Source organism: Archocentrus centrarchus, unplaced genomic scaffold (genome assembly GCF_007364275.1).
Source record: "Archocentrus centrarchus isolate MPI-CPG fArcCen1 unplaced genomic scaffold, fArcCen1 scaffold_122_ctg1, whole genome shotgun sequence".
NCBI classification, from domain to species: Eukaryota; Metazoa; Chordata; class Actinopteri; order Cichliformes; family Cichlidae; genus Archocentrus; species Archocentrus centrarchus.
The window spans coordinates 74,025-87,632 of NW_022060168.1; the positions used below are offsets into that span (position 1 = coordinate 74,025).

Consider the following 13,608-nt stretch of genomic DNA (forward strand, 5'->3'; position numbering starts at 1 on the left):
CTGATTCAAATTTAGATTGGAATAATGTTTGTATTCTCATGTAATATTATTTAATCTTATTATATCAAGATAGCAGGTCCAGATAGCTTTACACAGAAAAAAGCTGGTAGAAATAGCTCCTTTTACTTTCTTACTTTGAGTACAATTCAGAGCCTGTACTTTTTCACTTTTACTTGAGTAAAGAAGTTGAACCAGTACTTCAACTTTTACCAGAGTGTTTTTTTAAGTATTTGTACTTCTAATTAAGTACAGAATGTCTGTAGTTTTGCCACCTCTGCTAAAATGTGAACAAATTTATTTGGTCTCAATAACTTGGTCCTGTTTCTTCCTAGTATTATTATTCATGATATCTGACATTACTTTCTATTTAATTATTTATTATTTGTATTTAATTTATAATGTATTATAAATTGATATATTCTGTATTTTATTTCATCATAGGTTTAAGGCAAAAGAAGACGTTTGGAAATCCAAACTTCGAGCTCTGACTTTCGCTGTGCACTCACAATAGAAAGACAGTGAAATGACTTCTTTTTTGTTGTGCAGACAGTTTTATTGAGGAGTCAAACATGAAAATTAAAACATCAACAATACAAATCTGTCCTCTTTTGATATGAACATAAAACATTAAAACAATACAAAGTTAAACAAAACAAAGGTAACACAAATAAACAAGGACATTCTCAAAACCCACCCCCCTCCCCTGTCCCTAGGACTTACATCTTATCACACCGAGAGTCAAATCAAATTCTCTTCAAATAGAGTTATCAATATATTGTCGAAGGGGTTGCCAAGTTCTATTGAATCGCTTTAAGTTATTTACTAAGGAATACCTTATTCTTTCCAGGTGAGAGAGCTTTACCAGTTCTTCGAGCCACAATTTAACCGATGGAACCTCTGATTTTTTCCAGAACATCAACACTAGTTTTTTCCCTACGATGAAGGCATAAGATAATAATTGTTGTTGGTATTTATTAAATTGTGAAAGTTGAACAGAAACTCCAAGTACAATCAGAAGTGGGTCCAGCCTCAACTCTGTATGAAACATATCTGATAAAGTTTTGAATATGCCAGACCAAAATGGGGCTAATTTTGTACACAAAGAGTAAGAATGGAGGAGTGTGGCTTCTTCAATATGGCATTTGTCGCACAGTGGGGATGTGTTAGGGAAAATTTTATGTAACTTCACCTTACAGTAATGAAGCCTGTGAATGATTTTAAATTGAATAAGTCAGTGTCTAGAGTTGGCAGAGCACTTGTGAATATTCTCTAGCGCAGCCTTCCAGGGTCCGTCGCTTATCTCCGTTCCTAAATCCTGCTCCCAGCCTGTTCTAAGGCCCTGCATGGATGGCAAGGATCTGGACAATAACACATTATAAATCCGGGAGATTAGATGTCCTTCCCCACCCCCCAATTTGAAAAGTTCGTCGAATTCATTAGGTATTATATTCTCTAAAGTGCGCATGTGTTTTTTGGCATATGCCCTAACCTGTAGGTATCTAAAATGATTATGTTTATGGAGACCAAATTTGGCCTGAAGTTGCGCGAAAGAGGCAAAATTACCATCCACCAACAGGTCGCCAATAGTCCTGAGGCCTAAATCTTTCCATTGTGTATAACCTGAATCTAAAGTGGGAGGGACAAATGAGGGATTCTTTGCTAATGGTAATAAGGTAGGTATAGAACCAATACCGAACTGGGATTTTATCTGTTTCCAAATACGCATAATACTGTGAATGATGCGGTTATTGTTGTATGTCAAATTATCTATACTTGTTGGTGACAGAATAAGAGCACCAATTTCATGAGGGCTGCAGTCTTCTTTTTCCATTGTGATCCACTTGGCTTGTGTAAAATTATGATCTAGCCAAATTGTGATGATGCGAAGTGCACAAGAGTAATAGTAAAATGAGAAATTAGGGAGGGCTAGTCCACCCTCCAGTTTTGCCTTGCAAAGATGAGCTTTGTTAATTCTGTGCGTTTTATAGTCCCATAGAAATGGGACGATTATGGAATCAAGTTTCTTAAAAAATTTCTTAGGTAGAAAGATGGGAATATTTTGAAACAGATAAAGGATCTGAGGGAGAAAAACCATTTTTATTGCGTTGATTCTTCCCACCAGGGAAATGGGGAGAGATCTCCAAAATTGAATGTTATTCTGCAGCTTCACCACCAGGGGGGGGGGGGGGGGGGGGGGGGGGGGGGGGGGGATTGGCTTCATAAAGTGAGTTAAAGTCCTTAGTAACCTCTATTCCAAGGTAGGTGAACTTAGTATTAGCAATTTTAAATGGCATACTTTCCAAGATCGAAAAATCCTTGAGCTTAATTGGCATCAGTTCACTCTTGGACCAATTGATCCTATAACCCGAAAACCTGCTAAACAGCGAAATTGTATCTAGGAGCGTTGGTATAGTACACTGAAGATTGGTTATGAACAGAAGGATATCATCTGCATATAAGGAAATTTTATTTATAGTCCCTTTAGTATTGTATCCCTGTATAAGGGGGTTGGCACGAATTGATTGTGCAAGGGGTTCTAGGGCTAAGGCAAAAAGTAAGGGTGACAGTGAGCAGCCCTGTCTGGTACCCCTATGTAACTGAAATATTGGGGAAAGTGTCTTATTAGTGACAATTCTAGCACAAGGTTTATGATAAAGGATTTTTAACCATTTTACAAAGTGTTCGCCAAGATCGTATCTTCTCAGGGTTGCAAAAAGGTAGGGCCATTCTACCTGATCAAAGGCCTTTTCCGCGTCGAGGGAGAGGACAGCCAAATCAGAAGCTTCCTCCCTCTGGGAGTATATCACATTATAAAGACGTTGCAAATTAAAAAAAGAGTGTCTGTTTGGTATAAAACCTGTCTGATCGGGATGAATTAATTTATCCACTAATAAAGTCAGCCTATTAGCTAGAATCTTGGCTAGTATCTTTTGATCATAGGTTAGCAGCGATATTGGCCTGTAATTACCTACTTCCTCAGGGTCCTTGTCCTTTTTTGGTATTAGTATTATAGTGGCTTCCCTCATAGTAGGCGGTAGGATATTATCTGAGTTAGCTTGAGTGTACATTTTTAGCAAGTAAGGTGATAAAAGGTCACTAAATTCTTTATAAAATTCCCCAGGATATCCATCAGGACCAGCCGCTTTCCCACTTTTTAATGATTTAATAGCCTGAATGTCTGTGCATGAGAGATTTGCATTAAGAGAGATCTTATCTTCCTGGGTTAAAGTTTGGAGATTACAACTATCTAAAAACTTCTGTATAATTAAATCATCTTTTATAGCATGGGAAGAATACAGTGATTCATAAAATTGTTTAAATCTATGATTAATGTCTTTGTGTGAGGTTAGAATTTCCCCATTTTCTGATTTAATTTTATTAATTGTACGATCATGTTCCATTTTCCTTAATTGTCTAGCCAGTAACTTATTAGGTTTTTCCCCAAATTCAAAATATTTCTGTTGAGTAAAAATAAAAGCCCTAATGATATGATCTGACAGCAACTGATTATATTTGTACCTCAGCGAAAGAATTTTTTTGTGAGTTTCTGTGGAGGGGCGTGTAGCGTTATCCTTATCCAGACACCTAATTTGTTGCTCTAAATCCACCAACTCTGCACGTTTTTTTTTCCTCCTTGCCGCCCGAAAAGATATAATACCTCCCCTCAAATAGGCTTTCATAGTCTCCCACAGTATTGAAGGAGACGTTCCTGGAAGATCATTCATCTCAAAGAAGAAAGTAATTTGCTCTCTGATAAACTTACAGAAGTCTGGTTCCTTCAACAGTTGCGGGTCTAATTTCCATGGTCTTCCAGTTTGGTTCAAATTATCTAAATGTAAATCTAGAGAAAGGGGGGCGTGGTCTGAAATTGCTATATTATGATATTTTACTTCCCTAGTATAGGGCAGTAATTTTGCATCTATCAGTAAATAATCAATTCGTGTGTACACATTGTGAACGTTTGAGTGAAATGAATAGGCTCTTCCCTGTGGGTTAAAAATCCTCCAGCTATCGACCATATTAGAATTATTTAGGTATTCCTTAAGGAAAATACTAGCATTAGAGGCCGGTGCTCTACGTGTTGACGAGCGGTCTAAGTATGGATCTAAAACAAGATTCAGATCCCCTCCAATGATTAGATTAGTCTGCGAAATGTCAGGTATTTGGGCTAAGACATGTTTGTAAAAAAGTGGAGAGTCTATGTTGGGGCCATATATATTAACCAGAGTTATAGGAACAGAGTATAGTTCTCCAACTAGTATTAAATATCTGCCTTCCCTATCGGATATGGTTGATTTATGGGTAAAAGGTGTACCTTTCTTGAATAATATTGCCACGCCTCTGGCTCTCACTGCACAAGTAGAGTGATAGGCTTGCCCTGTCCACCTGCATCTCAGTTTTATGTGCTCATTGTTTTTAAGGTGGGTTTCCTGAAGGAAAATTACATCGCTGGACAATGTCTTTAGGTGTGTTAATATTTTACCCCTCTTAACAGGATTATTCAGACCTTTAACATTCCAGGTGACTAAGGTAACTTGTCCGCCCTTCTTTGTTTGTGTTGAATTAACCTGCATAACTCAGATTAGAATGAAAAAGAATATATAAGTCCTCATAAGTGTGAAAGAGATGGTTATACACCATATACAAGTCCCAGCCCACCCCTTTAAACAAAATGCTTACTGTCTTGCCTATACTAAGAAGAACCTGCAAAGTAAGGCGCGACCGCTCTAAGGAAGCTATAAAGAAAAGAATAACCAGGAAAATTAAATTAAGAGTAACACTTACACAACAAGACACATTAACTACTCAACTAACAACTTCCCTTACTATTAACTCCTAATTAGAAGTTTAGAAAGCTCTGCAAAAATATAGAATTCGAGCACCAAAACAACATCCGAGCATTTGAAACAAGAAAAAAATGATCTGAAAAGCATGCGTCAGGTTATATAAGCTGCCTATCTATAAACATCAGCCCACTTCAAATTATCAACTAGACTTAAGGCAGCTAGTTATGTAATCAAAGTGAAGATTCTAAGCATTATATAAACTTAGCTGGATGAACATCATAGAACAGTCCAACATTGAGTACTACCAGAATCCAGCCATACCACATCTGCATCAGGTGTCCGCCGCGGGGACGCCTGCATCATCTCCACCCGTGCCGAAGTGTTGCTCCGCGAACCTCTGGGCTTCTTTCGCATCCGTGAACATTGATTCTGTTCCTCTGAAAGTCACTCTCAGCTTTGCGGGATATAAAAGTCCATACCGCACTCCTGGCTTGTCCCGAAGAAGTGCTCTAACACCGTTAAATGCAGCTCTGCGTCTCGCCACCTCGGGGGTGAAGTCGGGAAAGATGCAGATCTTCTGCCCACGGTAGGCGAGGTCCCTCTGATTCATGGCCTTCCGGAGGATCATTGTAACGTCGCGGTAATAATGGAGTCTCACCACCAACGCCCGAGGAGGTCCTGTGTCGTCTGGGCGCCTTCGTAGAGCTCTATGAGCGCGGTCCACCAGCGGTAAGTCGTCCAAAGCCAGCACGTCCTTCAGGAGCTGCGAGACGAATCCGTTCAGTTCTGCGCCTGTCTCTGCCCCTTCTCTTAACATTGCAATCCGTATATTTTGTCGTCTGGACCTTCCTTCTAGATCCATGCATTTTTCTGTTAGCTGATTCGTTTCTGTGCATAGACGTTTCATCTCCGACTGTAGCGCGGTTATGGCATCCGCTGACTGTGTGGCCGCTTGTTCTAGTTCAGCAATGGATGCGCCATGTTGGACGTTGGTCGTTTTCAGCAGGTGTATGGCATTTTGAGTTTCGGTCTTGAAGGCAAGGAGTTCTCCTCTGATATTGGCGGACACTTCTTCAATGCGAGTGTCTATTGTCTGACAAATTTCAGACTTGGTTACTTGTAGTTCTGCGCGGAGAGAGTTTATGGCCTCTAGGATGATAGCATTAGCCATCGGATAGCTACCTTAAGGCGACTCCGAGGCGGCTGGACCCGGTTCTTTCGCTTTCTTGTCCTTGTTGGAGGAATGCATCCTCAAATTTGCTTTCATCCTGTCCTGGTGCAGTTGAGTGAAATCTACCTTGTTCTCTCTCCCAATCTATTGTAGAACCGTCCAAATGTCGAGTTAGTGCAAAAAATATTTCTAAATTTGCAGGAGCTCCAGGGAAACGCTGCCTACTCCTCCATTGCTCACCCGTGAAATGACTTCTGCTTTGGAAGTGTCAGCTTTATAATGAGAAAAGTCCTGTGATCTTTAGAATGTTCTTTCCTTTCATACATTATCATTCTATGGAACTCTCAGCATGCAGATTGATGAGGTCATAATGAAACACAGTTTGTTTTCTTTTGCTTTTGTTACTTTTGTTACAAAATACTCGTGTATTGTATTAAACTTGTAGCACCAAGACTGAAAGGGACAATTCCAGGGCTTTTTCCTATTACAAAAAATGTTGCCACAATACAAAGAAATTCAGCAAAAGAATAAATATAGTCAAGCAGTATTTAGGTATTGTGATTCTAAATTGCCCATAGGTGTGAATGTGAGTGTAAATGGTTCTCTCTCTCTCTCTCTGTGTGTTAGCCATTCTTTTTGCCAGACATCCAGGATATCAAGAATCAAGAATCAAGAATGCCTTTATTAGTCCCACAAATGGGGAAATTGCAGTTAACAGAACATCCATCCAAAACAAAAACATAACACAGACAGGGGGGGGGGGACAGATGTCTGAGGTCATGCAACCGTTTCTCAACGGCGCTACCTTTAGCAGAAAGACAGAAAGAGATACATTGGGATAGTTAGGTTCAAAAAAATCATCTCATACTGTGTTCATAAAGAACACCTTACGAGGTTACAAAAAACACCTCAGCAAAAAGCATATTGCACATATAAAGCCGGGATAGCAGTATGGTGGGTAGGGTCAGGGTCAGGAGGGGATGCAGACGGAGACGAGAGGGTGGGGGCATTGTGGAGCCCAGATGCCAGCTCCCAGCCAAACAGTTCGCTGATAGTGATGGAAGTTCATCAGCGGCCTTGGTACACCAGATCCAGCTTCACAAATCAAAGAGAGGGCTGAGGGGGATAGCGGCCTTCACACATAGCTCTGGAGAGATATGATTGCCAGCCAAGGCCGGCTAGGGAGCCGAATTCTGATAATGCAGATGTTGTTTTGGAACAGGCTGCTTGTTTTTTCAACAGCCTTCAGTCTCACTGGGAAACCATTCAATAAATCCAATAATCCAAATTCATTAGTTACCGTCCTCACTGAGCAGAACCGTACCTTATCTCCAGATCGAACCCCTCTCACCTGCTACTCCCCAAGTCTACGGCTCAGGTTCATCAGGCTTTGAGTCTGAGTCTGTACCATTCTGGTCAGCCCATCCACCTGGGTCGGCAGCCTCTGCAGATGTCGAACTGCCGTCCAGGTTTTCTTGATTTCTCGGTAAATCAGGTATGCTCCAAGCCCAAACAGAAAAGATACCGCTACCAGATAGCCAAATATGTAAGCGTCTTCCACGTCTTCCACCTCGAGGGCCGAGAAGCACACAGGTCTCCACGAGCTCCAAGAGTCGATGACGTATCCAACCGGGTCTGTTCCACTCGGACACGCAGGCTCCCCTTTCCCAGATCTCATAGTGGAAAAAATTCGATCAATGGTCTTGAAGGCCCAGTTTGCCAAATCCATATTAATCTTATTCTTATTCGAACAGTGTGCAAGAGACGCTCTCACAGCAAGCAGCAAGCAGGAAAGATAGGGAGGGCAGGGAGAGAGATAGAATGCGACCGTCCCCGTCAGAGGCTGGAGCAAGAATATGTATAAATATGTATAAAAACACAACATTAGTTATGCTGCTACAGGCCTAGGCTGCTGGGGGGGAGGGGGGGGGTTCTTGTAATGCACTGTTTCTTTTCATTGACCTTATATACTTTGTTATACTCCACTCTGCATTTAATCATAAATTATTTTTAATCTCTGGCTCTCTTCCACAGCATGTCTTTTTTCTCTCACCTCAGCCCAACCCGTCGCGGCAGATGACTGCCCCTCCCTGAGCCTGGTTCTGCTGGAGGTTTCTTCCTGTTTAAAGGGAGTTTTTCCTTCCCACTGTCACCAAGTGCTGCTCATAGGGGGTCGTTTTGACTGTTGGATTTTCTCTGTTTCTCTATTGTAGGGTCTTTACCAACAATTAAAAAGCACCTTGACGCGACTGTGATTTGGCACTATATAAATAAAACTGAATTGAATTAAATATGAGAGAAGCTTAAATATGTCAAAGGCTCTTTTTTTTAAATCTTTTTCGTAGCCTTGATTATGTGTACAGCCAGGTTGCCTCTCTTTGTGGTCAGTTTGCAACATATTAGGATCATTTCAGGTCTCATATTTGGATTGACATCTCGTTATCAAGCACGTCACAGGGACCACGTGATAGCATTGCTTACTGTAGTCTAACAGGGAACTAGAATATTGTCTTGTCTGGTCAGGCACTTAATAAACTGTCTATATTTGGGCACTTCCAGGCTGAGGTTTCCTCTGTTACAGTCACCAAGTACAATAACTAAGGAGTGCCACTTTATCTGCTCCACATTTATTTGATGGGTGAGTGAACGCTGTGCCTCCTGCATGTTGGTTTGCGGTGGAATGGTGACCCTCACCAGCAGTGTTGGTTGTAATGTGTTCCAAAGGAATGCATCAATGTAATTACATGACATTTTTCAGTAACAAAATAACATAACTCATTACTGTGCTAAATTGACTAATGACATTACAGTTACAATTAAGTTAAGGCTTGGGTCCTCCAGTTATCTGCACATCGGGCAGGCAAAAAGGGAAAATAAAAATAAAACTACATGCTTTTTTCTTCCTGCTACAATCAGCTGACTTGAGCTCCTGTGCAGGAGGATGAAAACGGTGGAGCCGTCTACAGCTTTTCATGAGAAGAGTATATGGACAATACTTTTTTTTTATTCCGCAAAAGGACAAAAGCTGGATGTAAAGTGAAAACTGCCTCCAGGACAGAAACAGGTGTGTTACACTGCTAACACAACTTCAGCTCTTTGCATGTATCTGCACAGACAACATGTCAGCCAAGAACCCAGAGTGGTGATGAAGCTGAGCACATGCTGACCCCCAGCCCAGCAGCCAGAGCCTCATCTTCAACAGGTAACAGAGGCAGTGACGAGCAGCCAGCCTTGCAGCACTGCAGCCTTCGACTCTACCTGTGCATGTTTCTACAGCAGAATCCCTGTAAAGATTACAGCTTAACAAAACATGTACAGATTTTGGTCCACAGTTTATTTTGATGTCTTAGTTTGAACTACTGATCTGAACCTCAAGCTTTCAAATAGGACTAAAAGATTGCAAACACCAATGAAGTTATTAATTTGAATGATTTCTGATAATCGGGAACAACAAGAATATTTGTCAGACGGTTTGATTGAGTGTGAAAGTGTTAATGATCTTTGTGTAGGCCAGGCCTACTGTAATATGAGCCCAGACACAATGCAGTCTCTAAAGAAAGAGATCATCTGACTGTTTTATCTTGAAATATTAAATGACAGTCAATCAAATAGGAACATTCTGATTATCAGTTTAAAATATTTCAAATTTGGCTCTTTTTTTCATGGGTATTGAAGTTTGCAAGCACTTACCTGTGGGTGAGTGTGTCAAGTAAAGATGGTTGCAGCCATGGTCATAGGAGCCGTATTGACCATATGCATATACAGCATACAGTCATCCAGCTCATAGTACTTTGTGGACTTTTGTGGGTCATTACCACAAAGGGTTTTCTGTGAAAGCACTGTGAGATTTGTGAGACCTTGACACTTCAGGTGACCTCAATAGGTGTGAGTCAGGTTTGAGGCACCTGGAAGGGATCTCTATATCCAGTAGAGAAGTCAGTGTTGTCTGCAATGATTTGATCCTGTGGGAACAGATTAAACAAGGAATATTAAACTAGCCAAGTACAAAATTAACAGTCAACATTTATTAGGACTACCTTTCAAGTGCTAATGCGTCTCACCAATAAGACGATGACCCTGGTGCCCTTTAGGTCTACATGTGCTCATAAATCAGACCAAAAAAAAACCAAACACAAAAAGAGTTTCATTTAGTCAGTGATAGTAAAATGGCTCATTCTCTCAGACACAGCTGCACCACAGCTGTCTTGCCAAACACAGTAGTCCACAAATAATGACAAGACATCTACTTGGTCAACATTAAACAAGAAGGCATATTAAGCCCATGTCATTTTATTTAGTAATAGATTAAAAAAAATCGCCTTGTTATTTATCTTAGTAAAAAACCTAAACTACAGTCTAATTACTTTAAAACAAAGATTGTGTTGTAACAAGTGTGATGAAGTTTACTAATGAAAATGATGTTGTGCATACAAAGCACAAAGAAAAAATGCACTTCACAAGCCTGATCAGAGCAAAAGCATGCAATACCTGTTGGTACCTGTTATTTGAAATGTAACTAAGCAAAAAGCCAATTAAAGTGAAAAGCTAGCGCTTGGAAATTCAATTCAATTCAGTTCAATTCAATTTTATTTATAAAGCGCCAAATCAAAACAAACAATTGCCTCATGGTGCTTTGTATTGTGGGTAAAGACCCTACAATAATACAGAGAAAACCCAACAGTCAAAAACGACCCCCTGTGAGCAGCACTTGGCGACAGTGGGAAGGAAAAACTCCCTTTAACAGGAAGAAACCTCCAGCAGAACCAGGCTCAGGGAGGGGCAGTCATCTGCTGAGGGGGCTGAGGGGGGAGAGACAGAGATTACTAATAACTAATGATTAAATGCAGAGTGGAGTATAAACAGAGTAAAAAAGAATCTGAGTAACATCCATTCTTAATCCAGAGGGTTTAATATGATGTGGCCCACCCTTTGCAGCTGTAACAGCTTCAACTCTTCTGGGAAGGCTTTCCACAGGTTTAGGAGTGTTTATGGGAATTTCTGACCATTCTGGAAGAATGGTCAGGCCTTCTCTCCAACATCGGTGTCTGTGAGGTCAGACACTGATGTTACTCAATACTCGTGTATTGTATTAAACTTGTAGCACCAAGACTGAAAGGGACAATTCCAGGGCTTTTTCCTATTACAAAAAATGTTGCCACAATACAAAGAAATTCAGCAAAAGAATAAATATAGTCAAGCAGTATTTAGGTATTGTGATTCTAAATTGCCCATAGGTGTGAATGTGAGTGTAAATGGTTCTCTCTCTCTCTCTCTGTGTGTTAGCCATTCTTTTTGCCAGACATCCAGGATATGTATAAAAACACAACATTAGTTATGCTGCTATAGGCCTAGGCTGCTGGGGGGGGTTCTTGTAATGCACTGTTTCTTTTCATTGACCTTATATACTTTGTTATACTCCACTCTGCATTTAATCATAAATTATTTTTAATCTCTGGCTCTCTTCCACAGCATGTCTTTTTTCTCTCACCTCAGCCCAACCCGTCGCGGCAGATGACTGCCCCTCCCTGAGCCTGGTTCTGCTGGAGGTTTCTTCCTGTTTAAAGGGAGTTTTTCCTTCCCACTGTCACCAAGTGCTGCTCATAGGGGGTCGTTTTGACTGTTGGATTTTCTCTCTTTCTCTATTGTAGGGTCTTTACCAACAATTAAAAAGCACCTTGACGCGACTGTGATTTGGCTCTATATAAATAAAACTGAATTGAATTAAATATGAGACAAGCTTAAATATGTCAAAGGCTCTTTTTTTTTTTTACATCTTTATTTGTAGCCTTGATTATGTGTACAGCCAGGTTGCCTCTCTTTGTGGTCAGTTTGCAACATATTAGGATCATTTCAGGTCTCATATTTGGATTGACATCTCGTTATCAAGCACGTCACAGGGACCACGTGATAGCATTGCTTACTGTAGTCTAACAGGGAACTAGAATATTGTCTTGTCTGGTCAGGCACTTAATAAACTGTCTATATTTGGGCACTTCCAGGCTGAGGTTTCCTCTCTTACAGTCACCAAGTACAATAACTAAGGAGTGCCACTTTATCTGCTCCAACCTTGCAAGGGTTTTTGTGCCCTCCAGATGTCTCAAAATCATGTTTAAAAGGGTTCCCGTTGCATCCTCCACTCCCCTGCCTGTCCTGTAAGCAAACTGAAGTGGGCCCAGATGTTCTCTAACTCTTGATAAAAGAATTCCCTTAATAATCTTTTCAAATGTCTTCATTGCTAATGAGGTGAGGGCAACTGGCCTAAAATCATTCAAGGACCGAGTGTCCTTACTTTTGGGAACAGGAACATTGGTTGAGGCTTTCCAAAGCTGAGGGACCCTGTGAGTATTAAGAGACATGTTAAAAAGAAAACTAAAGATATCTGCCAGCTGCAGGGCACAGTTTTTAAGAACACGGCCTCCAATGCCATCAGGACCTGAGCTTTTTCTCTCCTTAGTCTTCCGAAAGATATTACAAACAGTTCCACTATCAATGTGTACTGTGTTTGTGACATCTGAGGGCACACTCTTAAAACCAGAAAGCTCCTCGGTAAAATCATAAACATTAAAACGATTGTGTAGCAGAATGGATTCTAATTGGATGGCTGCTATGACTGGGCGGTCATGGTATAAAAGGGCGGCGTGTAACACCATATTGTGATCTTGCTCTCGGTGATGCACACGCTTCCGGGTTTTCATTCACGTTTCTCCTGGCTGTAGCGGAGTATACTGGTGGTAACCTTGTAGCCCTCCCTCCATAAGCTTTGGGTATGGTATGACTCCCTTTTTTTAATTGTAATGCGACTTTAATCCTGTAGCTTATTTGCCTTTTAATTTGTAGGTAGTAGCTGGGGAAGCCCCATACTGGCCAATTTGGTCCCTGCAAGCATTGATTGACTGGTATGTAATTCCGCGGGTTTCTGTTTACATTCAATATTTTCGCCAGTCATTTTAATATTTATTGTGTTATAGGGTGTTTGGGCCTGGGTCGGCGGCGTGTTGATTTCCACGGCGCCACCATCGCTTCCCCGGGATAAAGCTACAGTGTGCTGCTGTTTTGCCTTTCCCTTTTTTTTATACAAGTGTTTTATGCCCGCTGCCTTGCTTTAATATTGGTGCGATCCCTTCGATGTTGTGCCGGCAGGAAGACTGCACAGAGGAGAGTTTTAGCACCATTGTTATGCACGGGCATGCTTTTACTTTGTTTTATTGCACGCCTGCCGGTTTTTAAGGTCAGCGGGTTGTGGGGATTTTATTTGAGAACTGGGGTTTTATTATTGTGCGTGTGTGGTGAGTAATTTCTCACCCACACTGTTTTTATTATTTGAAGACTTGTTTTTATTTTGCTGATGAGTGTTTTTTTATTAAGATTGATTAAAATTGTAATTTGTTTTGTTTCTTTTATTTAGGAGCTGACGGCTGCCGTGATCATATCTGGGTGCCCCCTGGTGGCGGGATCTATTTTTTGTGTGCCGTGACTGACTGTCTAAGGGGCTCGACACACGGGGAGCGACGTCGCTCGCTCTCCATTCATTTCCTATGGAGCTTGTGCGATGAGGCGACAATCGCTTGCCCTCCTCCAGCTAAGCGACCGGCAACGTTCGTGCATGTGAAATTTCGAGCTCGGACACGTAGACGTGCACACGCGACCAGG

The 13,608-nt window shown here is 41.1% G+C and overlaps 1 long non-coding RNA gene across 1 annotated transcript; it reads left to right on the forward strand.

Moving 5' to 3' along the window:
* Nucleotides 1-12,618: 12,618 nt before the first annotated feature.
* Nucleotides 12,619-13,146, forward strand: LOC115775414 (uncharacterized). Its single transcript, XR_004019316.1, has 3 exons — nt 12,619-12,722; nt 12,796-12,854; nt 12,927-13,146. It is a non-coding gene; the product is annotated as an uncharacterized LOC115775414 (long non-coding RNA).
* Nucleotides 13,147-13,608: the final 462 nt, after the last annotated feature.